Raw genomic sequence first — 19443 nt, forward strand, 5'->3', positions numbered from 1 at the left:
AGACACAGTATCCTTTTTTTTTTTTTTTTTTTTTTTTTTATCTGAGAAGTCACATCAGCATTTGGTTTCCTTTTTCCTGATACTTTCCTGATGTTTCATGTAGCTTTGGAAAAACACCGGAAAAAAAATGAAAAAACAAATTTTGTTTAGCTATTAAAAAAAAGCATTTTCCTAATTTATGCTATTCAGAGACTGAAGTACATCTCTAATACTTTTGTATATGAAAAAAATTTAGGATCTGGCCATCACTGAAGAAAACATTGAGGCAGATTCTGAGTTGGGACTAGCAGTCCCTAGGAAGGACCTCACTCAAGTTTGTGAGAATCATACACAGAAGCAAATTCTGGTGCAAATATTATACAGAATTTTTACCCTGCAATTTTACTATCTCAGTGAATTGAATCAGAAACCTCAATTCAATACCTTTAAAATCTCACTAAATCCCTCCTTACTCCAACACATATGTGCATAAACAAATCCCATCCCATCTGGTCTTAGGCATCTTTGAATATTTGTTTAATGGCTCCCTAGCTGTGAGGTTTGCAAAAATGCTTGAAAACCAAGTACACCCTGAGATCTGGCAGCTGGAAGTTTTAAGTCTTCCCCAAATAATGAAACTCAGCAGAATGATGAATTGCCAACCTTGTTTCCTAGATATATTAATTACAGTCTACAACTGCCTGCACCGGGTGAAGTCCTGCATTAAGACAGTGGGAGCTTTGCTTTGCCTTTCACCTACACAGGCTTTTTTCAGTTCCTGTTCATGTCCAGTGTGACAAAAAAATTTAATTTTTTCTATGTTCTGATTTTTTCCTGGTCACCATGAAAACAGAGAAGGGCTCTGTTTTATGTTTTTGTTTACTAGTAATAAAAACAGAATGGATGAAAATGCTATTTTGTCTTTTAAACATCTACCTGGTAACATCTTTTGGATTATTAGTCAAAACTGTCTAGATAAATGTAAAATATTCCTTCTGCTCCTCCCCAAATTCAAAATGCGACAGTTTCAGAGAAGCCCATTCTAATACAAATTATGAAAATGCAAAATCCCCAATGTTACATCTGCAGTTGGCTGCCCTCTACTTTCTTTTGTAAAGGCAGATTTTAAAGTACATTCAATTTGCATATAATAAATTTTGATCTAAGGTTTTTAAATTAAAAATTTATTAAAATTAAGGCCCTTTATTAAAATAAATTAAGGCCCAAACCAAATCTGCTTAGGCTCTGGACATTTAATGACATGAATCTTTCAAAGTGTCTGTACTTTTACAGGCAAATTTTTAAAAGAATAGAACTAGATGGATTAAAAGCTTGGAAATTTTGCTAATCCCATTTAGGGTTGGAAATCCAGACTTTAGATTCAGCAGGTCATGGGGTTGTTCATCAGAACAATCAGAATGGGATTGTTGACTCAATTCTATTACTACTTTACTATGTCCCTGTAAAGGTTAACTTAATGTTTGTGTGCTTCTCTTTACACCACCTTTCACATGGGTCTAATTATTGTGCAGAAGATTGATAATTTCAAGGAACAAGCATTGTCCAAAATATAATTCATGGAAGTTTCTAACAGTTTACTGTTTCTCACTGGGACTTACCACAGTATAATATCACCAATGTCTCACACTGAAACCTTTTCTCATCCATCAATAACTTGGCTCAAAAGATGGATTCTGGCATTAATGCCTTCATTTGAGGAGAACAGGGTCTCTCACTCCCTCAAATATATATATAAACATAACATTATATGTCACCACATAGCTCATGGCAACAGCATATAAAAGTTTGCCTCTGAAGAGATTTACTCTGTGAGGACCCTATCTGTGAAAAGTTAGAGGGAAAAAAGGAACCAATGTAAAATTGTAGGGGTGTACTGGTTCTGTTGATAAAATATTGGTTCTGCTTGAAGGAGTGTGGGGTAATGAAGTGCAAAGGACTGGATAGAATCCTCATTATGGCTGAAATGAAATGAGAGACTAGTCAGTGTAATTGCAATGAAAACTTGCTTTCATTAGTTTATCTTGATGTGCTTTCATCAACATGTGCATTATTTACACACTAAAGACAGAATATGAGAGAAAATGCTTCACTCAGGCAAAGGCAGAACAAGAAGTTAAACTCAAGTTTTCTGAATCAGCCACTACAAACCCATGCAAGACACTTTGACTTTCTTATGAAATAAACAGCATATGGTCAACTTTACAATGCTCCTTTGGGTTAAATTTCACTCAAGAACATCCGAGTTCACTCACACAAACCTTTATTAGTCAAAACTTTGCCTCAGCAAAGAAGTCTGCTCAGTCCACAATCAAGAGGTGCTTTGGAGAAAGCAAGAGACAAAGTTTCTCTTTGATAAGATGGCTTGGATATTCTTGAAATCATATGTCCATCTTCCATCTATCATCACCATATCAGCACATTACCAGCAGGAGTTTCTGCAGGGAAACCAGGCAAGTGTTTAACAGTTCACAGACTATTCCACATCTGTTTTGGACAATAAGAACAGAGCTTCTTGCACAGTTACTTCAATTCACACCCAAGGAAAAAAAAAAAAAAACCATGTAAGAAAATTGAAGCTGTATTTTTCAGTACACCGTCTTTAACATCATTTACGTTTATCTTCTATTCAGTGCAATTTCATGATGAGAGATTTGCCTAAAGGTGACAGGCATAAAGCACTTTGATTTTGCTGGTGTCTGAACTAACAATATTTACAGTTTTCTTGGCAGACACAAAAAGAGCTTAATCAGGTGGCCCTTGCTGGGAAGGGGCTGTCTGCAGCCTGTGAATGGGGTGTGTGTGCATCTCAGAGCGGCTTCAGACTGGTGACCGAAACAAGCTCAGAGGCGAAGTGTGGCTGTATTTTGCACTTGTTCTCCGTTTCCAGCCGTGTCCGGGAATGCTTTCCCTGGAAGTGCAATATGGCACTGCCCTCTAGTGCCAGCATCGGCCGAGCGGCCCGGACGCAGAATTGTATTACAGCTCACGGAAGCGTTAGATTAAAAGATTACATTTCCTATCCGCTGCTCTCTCTATTTTAGAATTCTGCGGAGTGACGTGATGACTTTTAGTCAAGCCCTGTGATCTGATTGCTGCTTATATGGAGTAAAGTGGGAATGCAACAATGAAAAACGCCAAAATCAGGCAAGAGGCATGAAAGAAACTGCGTCAAAAACGTGAGATAACATCAGAGGAGAGGGGTTGTTCAGTGAGCCAATAATGCCCAGGCAGGGTAGGATTGTCTTTCCCTTCATGAAATAAAAGAACTCTCAGGTGGCTTACAGATGGTTTCCCATCAAGGTTTTCCTGAGATCATATGGGAAAAATTTGTCAACATTCAAGACTAAGGAAATTTCTTAGTCAATATTTAGTCCCTCGACTCATAATGAAAAGAATTATAATTAAAGTTTTGCTTTACGAGACCAGCTTCTGGATGCTGATAAAACACTTGGTGGGAAATTATTCTTAACCACAAATAAAAGGCTGCCAAAGGAAAAACACATTGGAACTGCATGGGCTCTGGGTACAGTTAGGTAGGATGTGACTAAAATAACTTTGGCTGTCAGCACTGCGTATCTCATGTTTATTGATGGCTATAATTGTTACTGCTGCAGTAGGAGGATAGTTGAAACTAAAAAAAAATATTCATGCTGATATAGTTCAAAACTTGATCAAAAACTTACCAGAGTCCACGAGATCTTTGATTTGAATTTTGGGCCAGTACTTCAAAATGTGTAAAGAGAACTTCAAGCATGGCTCATAACTGGCATGGACAGCGTAGAGTTAAAATACCTGCAAGAGAAGACTCACAAAAAAGTGTTTTCTGCATTTCTCTCATTAAAACGCCATTACTTTTTCTGCAGACAGAGATGCTGCTCAAGAACTAGAAAGGTTAGGATAATTATTCACTCAATTTGGACAGTATTGGGAAAAGTCCCTCAGCTATAGTGTTCTTTTTAAAAGTATATTCTATAGCAAGGTGATAAATTTAATGTAAGCAGCATGATCATCATTCAACATGCACTGAAATCTTTAAGTGTTCATTTTTTACTTCAGTAGTCATCTGACTAAGCCCTGAAGGCAAAATTATAAGTTTAAATTAAAATTTAAAGTTTTTTAAGGATTCAGAGTTTTTTTGGTTTTTGTTTTCAAACATGACTCAAAGTAAAAATGAAACAAATTACATTTTCTCTCATGTCTTTATTTTGGCTCAAACCTATGAGTTTTAATTTATGCTTTCCTTTTTACTGAAGCAACTGAATAATTATTTCATGGTTCGTCCCACTGAGATTAAGTAGTTTGATAAATTCTGTATTACACCAAAACACAATATTGTAAAACTGCTTTCTTTTATTGATGAAGGATGAAATGTCACACCAGGTGCTGCCAAATACAGTCACTCATATATTTATAAGACATTTGTGACAATTTCTTAGTATAATCAGTTTTATATAATTTAGGTAGCTGTCTTCATTTCTCTATTTGGTGAATGTACACAATAAGAATTAATACTTTTTGTCTATTTTTCCAGTTAATTGAATTACATAGCTTGGAACTAGAGTAAAAATCATACTTCAGAGTTATTTCCAAGAGAGCACAGAGGAAAGCAACACATTGTCATAGTTCAAAGGAAATCTATTTTTAGACACTTCTACCTTGCAACATGCAAGAACCCTACAATAACATGTAGCCAAGTACACTTCAGCCCAACTTCACCCTATAGCAAATGGAATGCTAAAAATGGTAAAATCCAAGATAAATTTGTAACATTTGTTTCTTGAATTTAATAAAAATACCAAACAGGAGTGCTGGTGAGATCTGCAACAGCCCTTTGGTGTTACAAGAAGCAGATTACAGATCAAATCTTCATTTCCTTTTGCCCTGCATTGGGCTAACATTTTATGACCTTTATAAAACATCAGAACCAGGGGAATGCTGTCATTTTGCACTGCTGTGTGCAAGAAGAGCCCAGAATCAATCCTGTCTTGGATTTACCATTCAGCCTGCAAGTCATCCTCGCTGCTGCAATGATTGCAGGAGCTAATCATTTACCTCTGTGTTATCATCTCAGGATATAGCAGTGATGTACCTATAAATGATCATCCTGAGCAAAGGCCTGCAAGCTCAGCTGATCCCTCCCCTTTCTGATCCCTCTCCCATCTCTGTGTATATTCAAATCATCATTCAGGCTCTTCTGATACAACATTTTCCAGCATCAGTGTCAGTTCCTGTCTCCCAGCATCTGCCCCAGATGGGTGACCAATAACATTGGCTGGGAAGGAGCCTTTTATTACTGGAATTCCTTGTGCAGTACAGACCCATTCACTCAATAACTCAAACCAGGCATACAAATCTCCTGGCTTGGTAAAGGATTCATCTTCCCTCAAGTTACCAAAGACTGAAAAGAGCACCTAAAAACCTGGCCATTAGCTGATTCTTTTATTTGCAATGTACATAAGGCCAAAGCAATAGCAAGTGGTGTTATTTCCCACTGAAGAGAAACTATATGTTTTTTCTAATCTGCAATCAAAATAGGCTTGATACACATTAGTACAAGAATATTGTTTTCAAGTCAAACGTTTTCCTATTTTTGCAACCATGGCAATGGAATAAGAAACTGAGGGACAGAAGTAGCAATCCTGGGAGCTGTTAATGATGGATCTGAAGTTGGTTTTGTTCTGTGACCTTAATAAGAGGTGTGATCCAAGCAGGGAGGCTGCTGAAGCATGTAGGAAACAGCCCGTTCCACAAATCAGACTTAGCTAAAATCGGCTTCTAGAAAAGATTGAGTCAGACTAATTCACAGAGTTAAGGCCATTCCATCAAGGAAATAGAAAACAAATATTCAATTCCTGAGTAAGCAGCACTCCTCTACTGATCCATCCTACATCTTTTTTGGAAAGACCAACATCTTTCTTCTACAGTAATTGATGTAATATAAACTTGGCAACACAATGGTAACTGCAGAAGCTGATCCAGAAGAATATAACCAGAAATGGATTCAGTTTGAGAAATCAATTGAGCAAGAACTTAACTACAAAAATGAAATTGCTGGTCTGAAGTGTAAAAAACAGCCAGAACAATCATAATTGTTGATTGTAAACTCAGTAAGTTTTACTGACCAAATACGCAAATACTTCCCTATCTGAACCTGGAATAAAAGGAGCACATTGCGGCAGTAGGATGAGTTTGCTTCAGATTGTATCAAAATGATGGATGGGAATGATTTGTGGCATGGAAAAGTTTGCTCTTGTCACAAGGGAAAGGGCTACTAAAAAAGCAGCCTTGGGTTGTCTCAGGGGTAAAGGTTTTCCTGATTGAGATTATTTATAGAGAATTAGTTTTTATGGTGGGCATTTTTATTATTTTCTTTTTCTCTTGAAAATTCCATCTGTTCCTTGTGATTCATTTCAGATGTTCCCAATAAATGAAGCATATCAAGGTGTCCTTTGTAGAAAAATTCCAGCAGCAGCTCAGTAAACTCGCCATCACTGTAAGTAAATCCACCACTCAGAAAATTACTAACATTTGTCAAAAATGTTCTGTCTTTTCCCTGGAATAATATTGGAAGTAATACTAAAATACTGGAATAAATGGCGCACTTTGAAGCAAATCCTTCACATCCCAGAGTGCATGTATATGTTATGTACGCTGTAATGAATTTCTCTCCAGCTAGATAAGAACTCTCATGAGCAGTCTGCATATTTAAAATATTTTCTGAGCTCTATCTCCCAGGATGGACACTGCATGGGAAGCTGATTGTTGCTTCTGCTTTATTGTACTTGCAGAACAGGCTCATTGCCATGGCTGTGCTGTACCAGGGTTAGAGCACCACACTGTCTGCTATACTTCAGCAGTTCTATTATATTAGCATGATTATAATCTGAGTGTCCATTCTCTGGAACATGTATTCTTCTAAATTTCTCATCAGCAGTTCTAAGCAAAATAACCCTTTTTTTTTCCATTAAAATATTCTGTGTTCATGCTTTCATTGATGGAAACGGCTCTTTTAAATCAACCCTTAAAACCCTATCTACTAATGTCTGTTTACTTAATCCTAAACCACTTTAGAATGATGGTGATATGATTTAAAATTCAGATTAAAAAGAAAGATACAATCAAATATCATTAAAATTTCAGGACAATGCTTAGAGGGCTATATTGATAGATTATGTTCTTGTCTGTCTTCCAAACTGTTCTTTAGATCATTCTGACTCTTCTCTGGACCTTTGATATTCTCCTCCCCAGAGAGACTGCTGGAGGTGAACCAGTGCATTACATCCCACAGAATGCTTTATATCTCCAGCCTCACATTGTCCCATGTCCATTTTCTGAATACAGAGGCTTCTAAGGGTTGTCAGGAGGCATAAGAGCTGTGGGCAAAGTGTTTTCTGTGCACAGATAATATGGATGCAGTCTCTGTTACAGTGAGAATGAGGCAATATTGGGTTTCAAGGTATTTCTCAGGCAAGTCTACAAAGTGAGGATGAAATTATGACATTCTCAGTGGTCACAGAAAAGCTGTTCAGTTGTTCTAAGAATCGACGCTGTGTATAAAGTAGAGGTTTGTTTGGCATATTTACACCTATGACTGTTGCTTCTACACAACCCCCCACCCCAGCTTTGTGAGCAACTTGGACTTTATGCTCTTTCATTTCTCTGTGGCTTTCAGCACCAGACAAAAAGGGAATTCTCCCTTTCTCCATCCCTGGTCAATTTTAATAATTTCTGTGGACCCTTGGCCACTATGCAGTAACAGATGCTGTGAGTCATGAAACTGGACTTCACAGCACTGAGATGCTAAAATATAATCCTGATGAGTACTGAAACAGCTAAATCCCCTCCAAAAAACAAAACAAAACAAATAAACTCAAACACACTAAACCCCGAACATTATGGCCTTTGAGACAATCCTAATGCTGTTGTAAATCATCACTACCTGCTCTGACTCCCATGTAATTCTGACAATGTCAGCCATCTGAGACTGGTCCTCCTCATGCAGTAATGTGGAGAGTATTATGCTTTAACACAGCTTTTAAAAAGGGCAATTCTCATTCTGACTGCCCTTCTCCATTTTTAACAGGACAATGAGGAAGGAATGGACTATTTCCTTTGTTTTAAATAAAGTATTTTCCTTCAATCCCTTCTTGAAAAAAATAGGAATTGTAAAAGTAGTTTTAATTTCCACTCTTTTTTTTTTTTTTCTTGAAAGATAATTCTCTTTTTCAATGAAAATAGAAAGAAGCAGTTGAAGGTGGATCTTCATCCAGAGAAAATATAATTAGAAAGCAGTTTCTTCAAGGAGGAGTGATTCAGTAAATGACATTTATCTGTTTGAAGACACAGGACCTTTTAGCATAATTAGAATGGGCTCATTTTACAGCTGAGTACTTTGTGTCTCTGCCCTCCTACCTTTGGGTATTGTATTTCACCATGTTGTCCAACGGCTGCCTAGGAAACACTGAGGCCCAGTTTGAGACATTGCATGTCTCAGTCTTTCCCTTTTGAACCATATGTAGTTCTGGATCACTGGAAAGAGCATGCTTTAGATAAGCAAAATTTATTCATTAATCAAATGGGCAAATTCTTGCTTAAGCAGTTAACGTTCTTCCTACTTCACATCTCCTCCAGATTTGAATTACTGAATGATTTCTTGTATCAAATTCTAAACAGTGAAGTCTAGAGTTCCTTTTAGAAAAATGCTTGTATGTTTTCTTCCAGAAATTACTGGAAGTATGAGTTTGGTCTTTGTATATTACACGTGAAGTGTCCCTTTGATGTGTTTTAGATTGCACAATACCATACAAGTGCAAATTCTTTCTACATAACTGCAGTAATTGTCAGAAACTGCAGACATTGCAATAACCTGTTGGAGGTGAGAGAAATCTCTTCTTGCAAGGAACAGTTAATTTGAATCTGCCCTAGAGGAAATGGAAGGGTCTACATACTTAGCATTAAAGAAATTATTGCAGTGATTATGGACTTCTTAGTTATAGAACTCACAAAACACAGTGTATTTATTCCTGTATTTGCCTGTTAATTTTACTGTATTTAAGACCTTTTCATATGACAAGGTGTTTGTAATGCAAGGGATGGGAAAGAGTGAACTGGTACAAATTGAAACACTTCCACTATTTTAAATAAACCAAGAAAGACTAATTTCAACTGAAAGTCTGGTTAATTCACTCTAACCTTTTCCAGGTTAGAGACTCCATCCAATTCTTTTAAATAATTTGCCCATCTAAAGATCTTGCAAAAAAAAAAAAAAATACTGTCAATCGAAACAGTCCAACTAATTTTTCATTACATCTTTATCGTGAAATTGAACAGAAATGGCTGCCCAGGGATTTTAATCTGTTCTGGTGAAGTTTAAACTTTTAAAATAGTATACAGCTATATGAGCAGGATTTCAAAGAATCTACTTGTCCCATATAAAGATAAATGTTTTGGTTTCCATTTTAATACCCTAAATCAAGGTTATTCAGTGTCAAGAAGTTTTTCTACACTGGAAGTGTGTGGCTATAGGACTTCACCAAGGCCACACACAGCTCTTGGAATACAAGCTGGTCAGGGGTGTATCCCTGATATGCAAAGGCACTGCAGCTAAAGATACCAGAGTTTAAGTTCCTTTCTTCCAATATGAGTACAGACAGATACTCCAGATTTTGATTCTTCATCTGGGAAATTAAAAGCCATCTTTTGTTCCCTCAGATGAAGTTAGTGTGATGAGCCAGAAAGCTTATTCCCAATTTCAGTAACATGAAGCAGTAAATAACTACTAACTGTGCTGCAAAAAGATGAGTATTTCTGTGTCATATTTCTGAATAGTCTGGAAGCTATTCAGCTCTACTTCATTAATAACAATAATGATTTACTGTGTTAGAATCTGAAATGTTTTCAAATCTTCCCTCTTCCCCATGAAACTTCAAGATTAGGTCTGGCACAAACAAAAAGCTGCTGCTACAATGCACGAAGAGGTGCAGGAGCCCCAGCTGGTGAGCATTTCATTTATCAGCATTCACCAGTGAAAGGCCCTTTTTGTCTGCAGTACATTAGAGCAAGTAGGAAAAACTAATAGCTTTGACTTCATGAGGCCAGACAGTCTGTAGACAAGCACTGTGCAGATCTCCAGACTGCCCCACGAAGGCTCCTTGGTTCTTGCCCTCAACACTCCTATTATTCCCTGGCAATTGCTGCCAGTTGGCTTGGTAACCATGGACATATTTGAACAGCTGAATTCTTCCCTCAGTTACACTTGGCACCGCCACGGACTTCAGGGGAGCTACAGGGTGTAACTGAGGGCAGAACTTGGCTCTCAGCACCCACTACAAACCAGGTCAAGGCCACCAGTTGCATTTTTACCCTTAATACTTTAATCCATAGCATTAGTGAAAGGAACCTAAAGCATGCACTGCATTACCTTGCCTGAGAAAGCCCTTGGTGTGGGCATAAGAAGATGGTGTGCATGAAGCTGTGTCCATGTGCCAGCCCGTTTCTGTGACAGAACCATTTGTCATACCTGCAGTGTGGGCTCAGTGTCACTCACGCTGCACTGATCACGCCGAGCTCAGCCAGCGTCTGGAGCTGCGCTTGAAACGCTGCTTTGTTTTCATCACATGTTTTTATTTCATGAAATAGACCTAAGTATCCTGAAACTAAAGGAGTGTTTTTTCATGCTGCTATAATTTGTGAAATAATGAGACATTTTGGTCTGTTAACTCCTCTTAAGTCTCACCACAATGTTATGTTTTGACTTCATTTGTGGTTGCAAAATATTTACTTTTCTCTTTAGCAGATTATATGAAGCTGTGTATTTTGTCTTGGGAGATATATACATATATTTATGTGTATTTAATCTCAGTAGAAGCTGTTAGTAAAGCTATTTTTGTGCTCTGATCTGGTTTTGCATCCTCTTTGAAAATATTTACCAGTATAATGTGGCTTTATTTGCTGATGTGATCTTTTCTCAAAAAAACCCAAAAGGTTGACATACTAATAATGTCGATTTTTTTCACCATGCAGGTCATATGTACGCAAATAATTCCTCACCTGTATGGGGAACAAATTCCCCAAACAATTATTTAATAAGATTAAACCTTCTCTCATTGGTTATTATAAATGGAAGGTGGTATTTTTAAAATTGCCAGAGGGAGTTAGGATCTTAAGCCTTCTAAAAAGTCAGAGTGAGTTTTCACTAGGTCAAACTCCAGAATAAAGGAGGCAGTACTGTCTGCTTAGAATGTAAACAGCAGAACACCTGGGCTTACTTCCTTTCCTTTTCCATCAACATCCAGTCATCAAAAACCTGATCATCACTCATGTACACACTGAGCTGCTATCCAAATAGAATTCAGACAGTGGAGATCCAATGCAAATCTAAACAGGTACAGAATTCAGGATGCTTCTGATTCCTTGTTTGAGCCAGCAGTAGTTACACTGCTGCTTATGCCATAAGACTGTGAAGTAATTAACAATTTAATTAAATGTTTGTAAGAGGTTATGGTATCCTTTGAGAAAAACAATCGTGTATCTAGTCATAATTCTCTGCCCTGACACCTCCAGTGACAATTCAAATCTGACTTCCTCAGAGTCCGGGAATGCTCCTTTATCCAGGTTTTCCATGGTGATTAGAGACCATCTCGGCCAGTTCCTGTCTCCCTTCATGCCCTATCAGCTCAGTGCCTTGATGTCTCCATCAGTGTCATTATCTTGGGGACTTCTCTGCTTTCCCTACAGAATGCCTGCATTTTCACAGGTAGCTTTTCCCATAGATGGTCTTTTCCTTGCTTATACCAAAATGCAGTTTAATGTTCTCACCATAATGAATGTTGCAGACTCCTGGCAGGATCTTAATTTTTCATGATTTGTCAGTCTGTTTGTGACCTACAATTCCTGTCACTTAGCTTACATTTTCTTTCTGCCTGACCTGAAACCCTAGACTTAAGAAAAAGCAGATTTTTAGAAGTCTTTAGGCACCTAAAGAAAGGCACCTTTTTACTTTAAAAAGAGACTTAAAGAAATAAGAGATCTAATTACTGTTGACTACCAATGGAAAAGTACTTAGGGTATTTAATAGCTTCTAACAGTTTAATTAGCTGCTCCCAAGTGTTGTAAAGTCCCTAAAACCACTTTTGGAGATAACAACCTTTCCTTTTAACTTGCGCGTTTTTTCCAACTGTGGAAGGAGAGAAAGAACCCAGAAATAATCATGAATGATATACAATTTAAAGTCTCTCTGTATTGGAGAAGCAGGAAGAAGGAGGGGTTTGTTGTACTTTCTGTTTGTGGACCTGTGCTGTCTTTGAACCCCAATTCCAGCTATCAGCAATCTGCAACTGAGAATCTTTATACTAAATATCTTTATTAAGTAAGAGACTCCTAAAAAAGATAATAAATTCAAACTGGGCCTAAACTCTACTATTTTTTGTGTTTTGGTTTGGGTTTTTTTTCCCCAAAAAAACTTAGCGATAACATAAATGCCTGACCTTTGTTTTCATTCCTATATGGTTTTAAGGTGATTTGGGGAAGGGAGGGAGAGGAGGGAGGAGTGAAAGGGAATTTTTAGATCTTCCACAAGACACATCTTGGAGAAAGATGAATTAATTTAGGAAACAGCAGATGCCTATGTCTTCCAAACATCTCAGGGGTTTTTTGAGTTTGTAAGGGGAAAATGTGTTTTATTGTTGTCTTTGATACCTACTACTTTCTCCTAGTAGATTCACAGGATTTCTGAGGCTTATTTTACACAGGAGCCACAAAAGTTGGATTCAATGGGACAATCTGACACTGCTCTTGCATCTCCAGATGATAAAAGTCAGTTCTGCTGAGAAACCTAAATCTGGTGCTTCTAAAATTAAAATCTACTCTTAAAGAATACAAGCACTGAGATGATCCTACAATAATCACATTTTTATCAAAGGCTTTGGGGTCTAGCCAGGGATGAACTCCTGCATAGTAATACATATCTAGTGAAAACATGCCTAAAAAAGTCTGGGCTAAGTCAAGCAAAACACTACATGTTCATCCTGCTTTTCAAAGAGTTTAGCCAAGGCTTCCTTTTCCCAGTGACAATTTTCTTGGATGCAAAGAAGAACAGCAGATGCCTCCAAAACTTTACCATGCAATGCTTTGCCAGTGTACTCCAGAGGGCAGCATGGTAATACTGCTGAAATGGTGAACCAACTCATACCAGATTCCTCTGATTTTTCACATTAAAAATAAACCTTAAATTATTTACTAAGATTTTTACACAGGGAAGACAGAAAGCTACATCAGAATAAATGCTGTTTTGGCTTCTTAGGTAGCTAAATAAAGGTATTTATATGGAGATTAAGTTTAAATTTATAATATTAAAATAATATTAAATAAAAATGGCTTTCGTTGTCATTGTCTTTAAAAAATGTTTCTTTTTTGATGATTTTCCTGCTCAGCCTCAGTTTTGGATGAGAAAAATGTTAATATACTAACTACAAGTATAATAAATTCTGTATGAAGGACTTTCTTCAAAGTCAAAGATATATATATTAAACCTCTGCTTGATAATAAATTGCATAATTTTTAATATCTAAGTACGGTAGTTTAAAAAAAAAATCAAACTTCTTAAGACGTTTTACTTCACAAAATATTCACTGTGCTCTTGGTGCTTCTAGATACTGCAGCCTAAGAAATTATTTGTTTTTGTGATTTATATTTAAGATAGATCTTAATAGAAGTAACAGTTCTTTACAGGAGGGAAAAACTTGCAAAGGGTCAATTACAATATTTGACAAGGTCATATTATTGGAGTAAAATGTGTCTCCCTTATCATGGTCCTTAGTATGTTAATCTGGCAGGTAATTAAAAGTGTGCATGTGTATACCAATAAGAAATATGCAGGTGCCAGAATGCTGAACAACTGAGAATCAATTGCCAACAGCACAGCACCATTAGAAAACTATTATTTGAGAATAATATTACATAAAATTACAAAAGGATCATATTCCAATTGTTTTGATAAAGGGACTACAATATGGGGCACTGTTTAGGATTGGTAGGATTGGCCCAAAATGCTGAAATTAAGCCCCAACCTATCTGTAGCAGAAGGCAAGCAAGACAAATGGGATGAAATACCAGCAAGACAAATGGGAATCCCTTTATATTGCAACAATTAAAAAGCTTATGGTGTGTTGATTGTCTTATTATGGATTTTATCAGGGTTTTGTTGAGTGAAGCGGCAATTAAACTAAAGAAGATGTTGCAGAACCATTTATTAGCCCAGTGCCCGCATAGAGCAGACTATACTGAAAGAGACCATGACTTGCATTTCAAGACATGTTTTAGGCTTTCCCTTCAGTGATTGTAAAGAACCTGCTATGGGTCTCTCACAAGTAATCTAATAAAACCAAAAAATCTACGTTTAGGTCAAATTTTTAGAACGTTGAGTCTTATGCCTCCGGGGCCTGACACAGCAGGGGCCTTCCCAAGCAATTCTTAAGTCATTTATGATGATTTCAATAATCCAATGTAGTCTTAAAGTCAAAGGAAGTCCTTGTGTTTGGTGAGCTTTGAAACAAGTCTTGCAGTCCACAGGTATTAGTTCTGTACGTTTTTTCCAGAGTAGTTTAAACACAAGAAAACTTCCCAAGGATTCTGGGGAGGTTACCTTTTCCTGTGTAAGTTTTAGCTAATCAGGATCTTTGGAAGAAATGCAGATCACTTTTGTGCCAAGGCCTTGCCAGTCCTAAGCAATGCCAGGGCTGTACCAACACAGAGCGCCCAAAGATGCTGCAACAATTTTACCCACAGTCTTCTCCAAAAGAAGGATGTATTTAAAGAAGGATTAGTCTGGGGAAATCAGTAATTATAATCTGTACATTAATAAGCTGAAAGAAAGGTTGGCTAAAGAGAGTATATTGCAAGGGGAAACACATTTTCTGCAGTCTGAAAAGACATAGACACTTCCAGTGTATGTTTTTGACAGTTTATTAACTTTTTCTGCTAGACCTGACCATAGACATGGGGATTTTTGGCTACAACCAAAAATTGAGTTGTAGCTTCAATTGTTGGTTGAGTTCTGCTTCAACCTTTATCTGTGTCCTGCAGGTTCAGCAAAGCTGCTTTCATTTCCCTTTGTCTACTTGCTTGCTGTCAAAATAGATTTTAATAGCCTAGCCAGGAATTGTAATTTGTGTCACTCAAACTGCATACAAGATTTGCTGTCCATGTATAAATATGCATCAACCTGGGCAGCTACAGCATTGCTTCTCTCTATAATAATTCATGTCTTATCCTTCCATGGGCATCTACGATAATCACAGAGGACATGTAGACATAAAAAATGTGGCAGAGACAAATTGTGAAAAAACAATATGGTAACTATGTCCTTAACTGACCCCTTCAGTTAAACAGCAATAAAAATATTCCATTATACAATAAAAGTAACAGTGTGGGTTGTCACAAAGAGTGTCAAGAAAGAATGCTCTTGAAGGCATAATATTTCCTTCAGACATGAAATCTGTATTCACCTCCTCTCATAAATATTTTTTATTTCACAGAGGAATAACCACTTTTTCTATGCTTTATTTCTCCATGTGTAAAACTCACCCTCTGTCTGTCACACTAAATGAAGATTGTTTGGGACAGAGGCTATGTAACTGCACTCTCTGTAGAACCTTGTAGCAGTATTAGCAGCTGGGGCTGCTAAGTGCTGTGTGTGAAACAAACATTCTTGGGTTTGGTTTGATTTCACTGCCAACACTTCAGGTCAGCCCCTAAGCTACTTTAATTTTTAATTAAAGCACATCAATAATACCCTTTGAATGCTTGCTTCTCTGTTGTTTCCAGCTACATGCTAATTGTTTTTTGTCCCCATTTACACAAAATTTAATTTTCTGGTTGTTATCTGGAGATTTTACATAGTAATTTTGAGAGCTTTTTTTCTTTGCTGCTGTGGGTATGCTGACTTTCTCCAAAAGACACCTGCTCTGAAGTTAAATCAGACTCTGCCACCTTCTTACCCACTTCTCCCATGATTTCCACAGAATAAAAGCATTAGTCATTGGCCTGTAATTATCTTTAATTCACTGGTACTTTCGTTGGACCAGCTGCATGAGGGACTGAAAATGGTGCAATGAAAAGACTGAAGCAGACACAGACTGCATCAGAAAAGTGAGCTACACACACTTATATACAACTGCACGTGCATCACTTAGCCACAACACAATTAACACTCTTGCCCCAAAGAAATTATGATCCGAGGCATTCTGCAAACTTTAAACAACTGCTGTGTTGTCTGTGGTGCCAACTCTCTCAGTTCCTACCAAGAATCTTACAACGTATGACATCTGCCTAAAATCCCATCTCTGAAAGTTGTAAGTCTCCATGAGAACATCCAGATTCATTTTAGGGGGAAAAAAAGGGTTTCTGTCATTGCAAAGAAAAAGACTGGAAAACATGACACAATTTTTCCTTAAGGCTCAGTAAACAGAAAGTGAAGTAAAAAATACCTTTTAAAAAAGTTCTTTCATTTAAAAATCAATTTTTTAAAACTTAAGGGCCAGCCTGATGATGTTTTAGTACTTCAGGTTGACAGAATGATCAGTGGGACTATTCACAGAGTATAAAGATAAAAATGTGCAAAAGATCTTTGTCAAATCTGGGCTTACAGCCAGCCTCTCACTCCCCAAGAGCATGTCATATGGCACTACTTCTAAATTTGGCTCAAATTTGTTTTGGTGAGTGCAAAATTTGTCTAGATCCAAAGCTACTTCTGCATCTACCATTTAAAGCTTTTTCATCCCATGTAGAAACCTCCAAATAAATAAAATTTACAAAGAAGCTTTTATCTGGATGTAGATGTGTTTATAAGTAAGAGTGAAAGCAAAACAACACTGGGCAGGGATCCAGAGGCTGATACCTGAGCTATAAACTACCACTGATCACAGTATTTAGTAAATTAACTAAAAATACCTACCTCGGTTTCACTGCCTGAAGTCAGATAGCATGCTCCCCTTCTTGCCTTGACTACAATTTGCACCCATAAAGCCCCAGGGAATCAAGAGAAATGCAATGGCAGAAATTGAAAGGGATCATTTCCTTCCTCTCCAACATTTTCCATGTAATGTTGGCAGCTCAATCTGCAAAGATACAGTTACCAAAATAAATCTTTGACAATGACTGCGTGTCTCACACTGCAGCCCCATCCTTCCCCTTTACAACTGTTTTTGCTGAATCACTTTTTATTTGCCACCTGGAAAAAGCCAGTGCCCAAGATAGGGGATATACTGTGCATGCAGTGCCTCCCTCAACTCCTTCCAAACTCCACAAAACTCAGAAAAAAGGGTGGAGTTTGCTCATCTCTCAATAATAGCACAACATGTAAAGACCAAAAGAAAGTAACTGCCAGGCAGAAAAGGGTTCTTTCCTGTGACCTGCTAAAACACAGAATATCACATAAACAATCCCCCTCCCTCATCCCTTCCTAAGGGATTCTTCCTTCTGTGAACACATTCAGCTCTGAACAGAGGGGGAATGTCACCTGAGGGAAGGCTCCTGGGCAGTCACCTGAGGGAAAACTATTGTCACCTGAGGGAAAAAATGTCACCTCAAGGAAAACTGTCACCTGAGGGGAGGCTCCTCTTCTGTCACCTGAGGGAAGACTGTTGTCACCTGATGGAAAAATCCTGTGCTGTCACCTGAGGGAAGGCTCCTCTTCTGTCACCTGAGGGAAAACTGCTGTGAGTGAGGGAAAACTACTGTCACAGAGGGAACACTGCTGTCATAAAAGGGAAAAATCTTGTCACCTGAGACATGTGGTGGAGGGCAGGGAGAGAAAGGCTTCTGGCAGGCCACATTCCCAGTAAGTTTCTGAAATATTTGTACAACTTAGTGTCTCCTCTAGATGACGGGGTAAAGCAGAGGAAGGGAGGATATAGAAAGGGGATGTATTGTCAAAAATAAAATGTCATTCTGAAGGTGAGAAAGCTCAGAAACCAGGGGTGGTGCTGTAAGGCCATGGAATGCAGTGTGCTCTCCGGGACATTAATTACCAGGGCCTCAGCAGCACAAGGGACATTTTTGGGATAGCAGTGAGCCTTTTGAGGGGTTAATGGTGATAGAGCCAGATTGCAGACATCTTTCTTCTTTAGTGTACAGTCCCCAGGGCTGGAGGGCAGCTCTGGGATGGGATCCAGGGCAGGGCTGGGGGCTGTGGATGTTGCTGGGAGCTGTGTGGACTCCTGGGGGAGCTGAGGCTGCTGAGGCTGCACAGGCACTCCTCCAGCCTCCACAAAAATCTCTGCTTAAATTTTAAGATGCAGTTTTGAACTTCAGCCACGTGATGGCTACATTTAAAAATTCCATTCCATAATGCTGGTGGTGTAGTGGCTGAGATAATGAGACCAAAATGTATGTGGTCAGAAAACCCTCCAGGCGGCCCCACACAGGAGGATGTTTGTTTGTGCAAATATTTTATACACAATACACAATTTTGATTGTGTAAATATTTATTTCAATACCTCTCTGAACTGTATAATGTGACATGGAGAAGAGGCAAAGGTTTTATAGTTGAGGTGGCATTGCCAGTTTAATGCTCTGGTCCTGTGGCCTGGGCTGTGGTGGCACCCAGAGCCTCAGCTCTCATGGCAGCTGGGCTGTGACCACTCAGAGGCTTGGAATAAATGTACCTTTGCCTATATATACTTGTACACAACATAATAATATGAAAATAGAAATATTATAATAACATTATAGAAATATAAGAATAGAAATATTATTTCACACAGTTTGTGGAAGAACTAGCCATGGTGAAGGACAGTGATTAGCCAAGTCACCTCCTAATTTCAATATTGAAAGAAAACACACTAGAATATTTTTGAAATTTGTTAAGTTTTTAGATTTATAAAGAAATGTGGAAGTCTAATGGTAGTTTAAAACAGAAAAAGGTAAGACACTCCATGTGGAAAGTGGGTGCAAAATTGGCATTCTGAAATTTTTCAGATTTAATTTCTTATTAAATAAATAATTAGATAAATCCAAACAATTTTCTTGGTTCTTGCAAATATGTGCTTTGAGCCTTTGATTGAACCCTAAACCATTCTGGCTGAATGGCTCACGGTCTGAGGCTTTTACCTGAGAAATGCAGACCTGCAGTGCTTTTGACCTTTTATTTATTTTGAACGTATTAACCTTTAAATGATTCAAGAACATAATCTTAATAGATGCAATTTCCTCTTGCAAATTTCTTCTGACATGGCACATAAAAATGTTGTGGGACTGACTGTCATTGTTTGTACCAAATTTCTTTTGCTCCTACCATAACTTCAGGATTACAAGGGCTCATTAGCAGGATCATGGCAGTGTTACTTCAAACAGCATGGTTCCTTTTAATTGTCTTGAGACAATCTGACCTTCTTTTAAAAGGAAATCAAATAAGTTTATTGTTGCCAAAAGATCTTGGGAAATAAA

General features: G+C 37.9%; 1 long non-coding RNA gene across 1 annotated transcript; it reads right to left on the reverse strand.

Moving 5' to 3' along the window:
• Positions 1-2260: 2260 nt before the first annotated feature.
• On the reverse strand, positions 2261-18185 carry LOC128816925 (uncharacterized). Its single transcript, XR_008440054.1, has 4 exons — positions 17781-18185; positions 16952-17114; positions 3684-3792; positions 2261-2435 (listed from the first exon to the last, which is right to left on the reverse strand). It is a non-coding gene; the product is annotated as an uncharacterized LOC128816925 (long non-coding RNA).
• Between the last annotated feature and the right edge of the window lie 1258 nt (positions 18186-19443).

This window comes from Vidua macroura, chromosome 19 (genome assembly GCF_024509145.1).
Source record: "Vidua macroura isolate BioBank_ID:100142 chromosome 19, ASM2450914v1, whole genome shotgun sequence".
Lineage (NCBI taxonomy): Eukaryota > Metazoa > Chordata > Aves > Passeriformes > Viduidae > Vidua > Vidua macroura.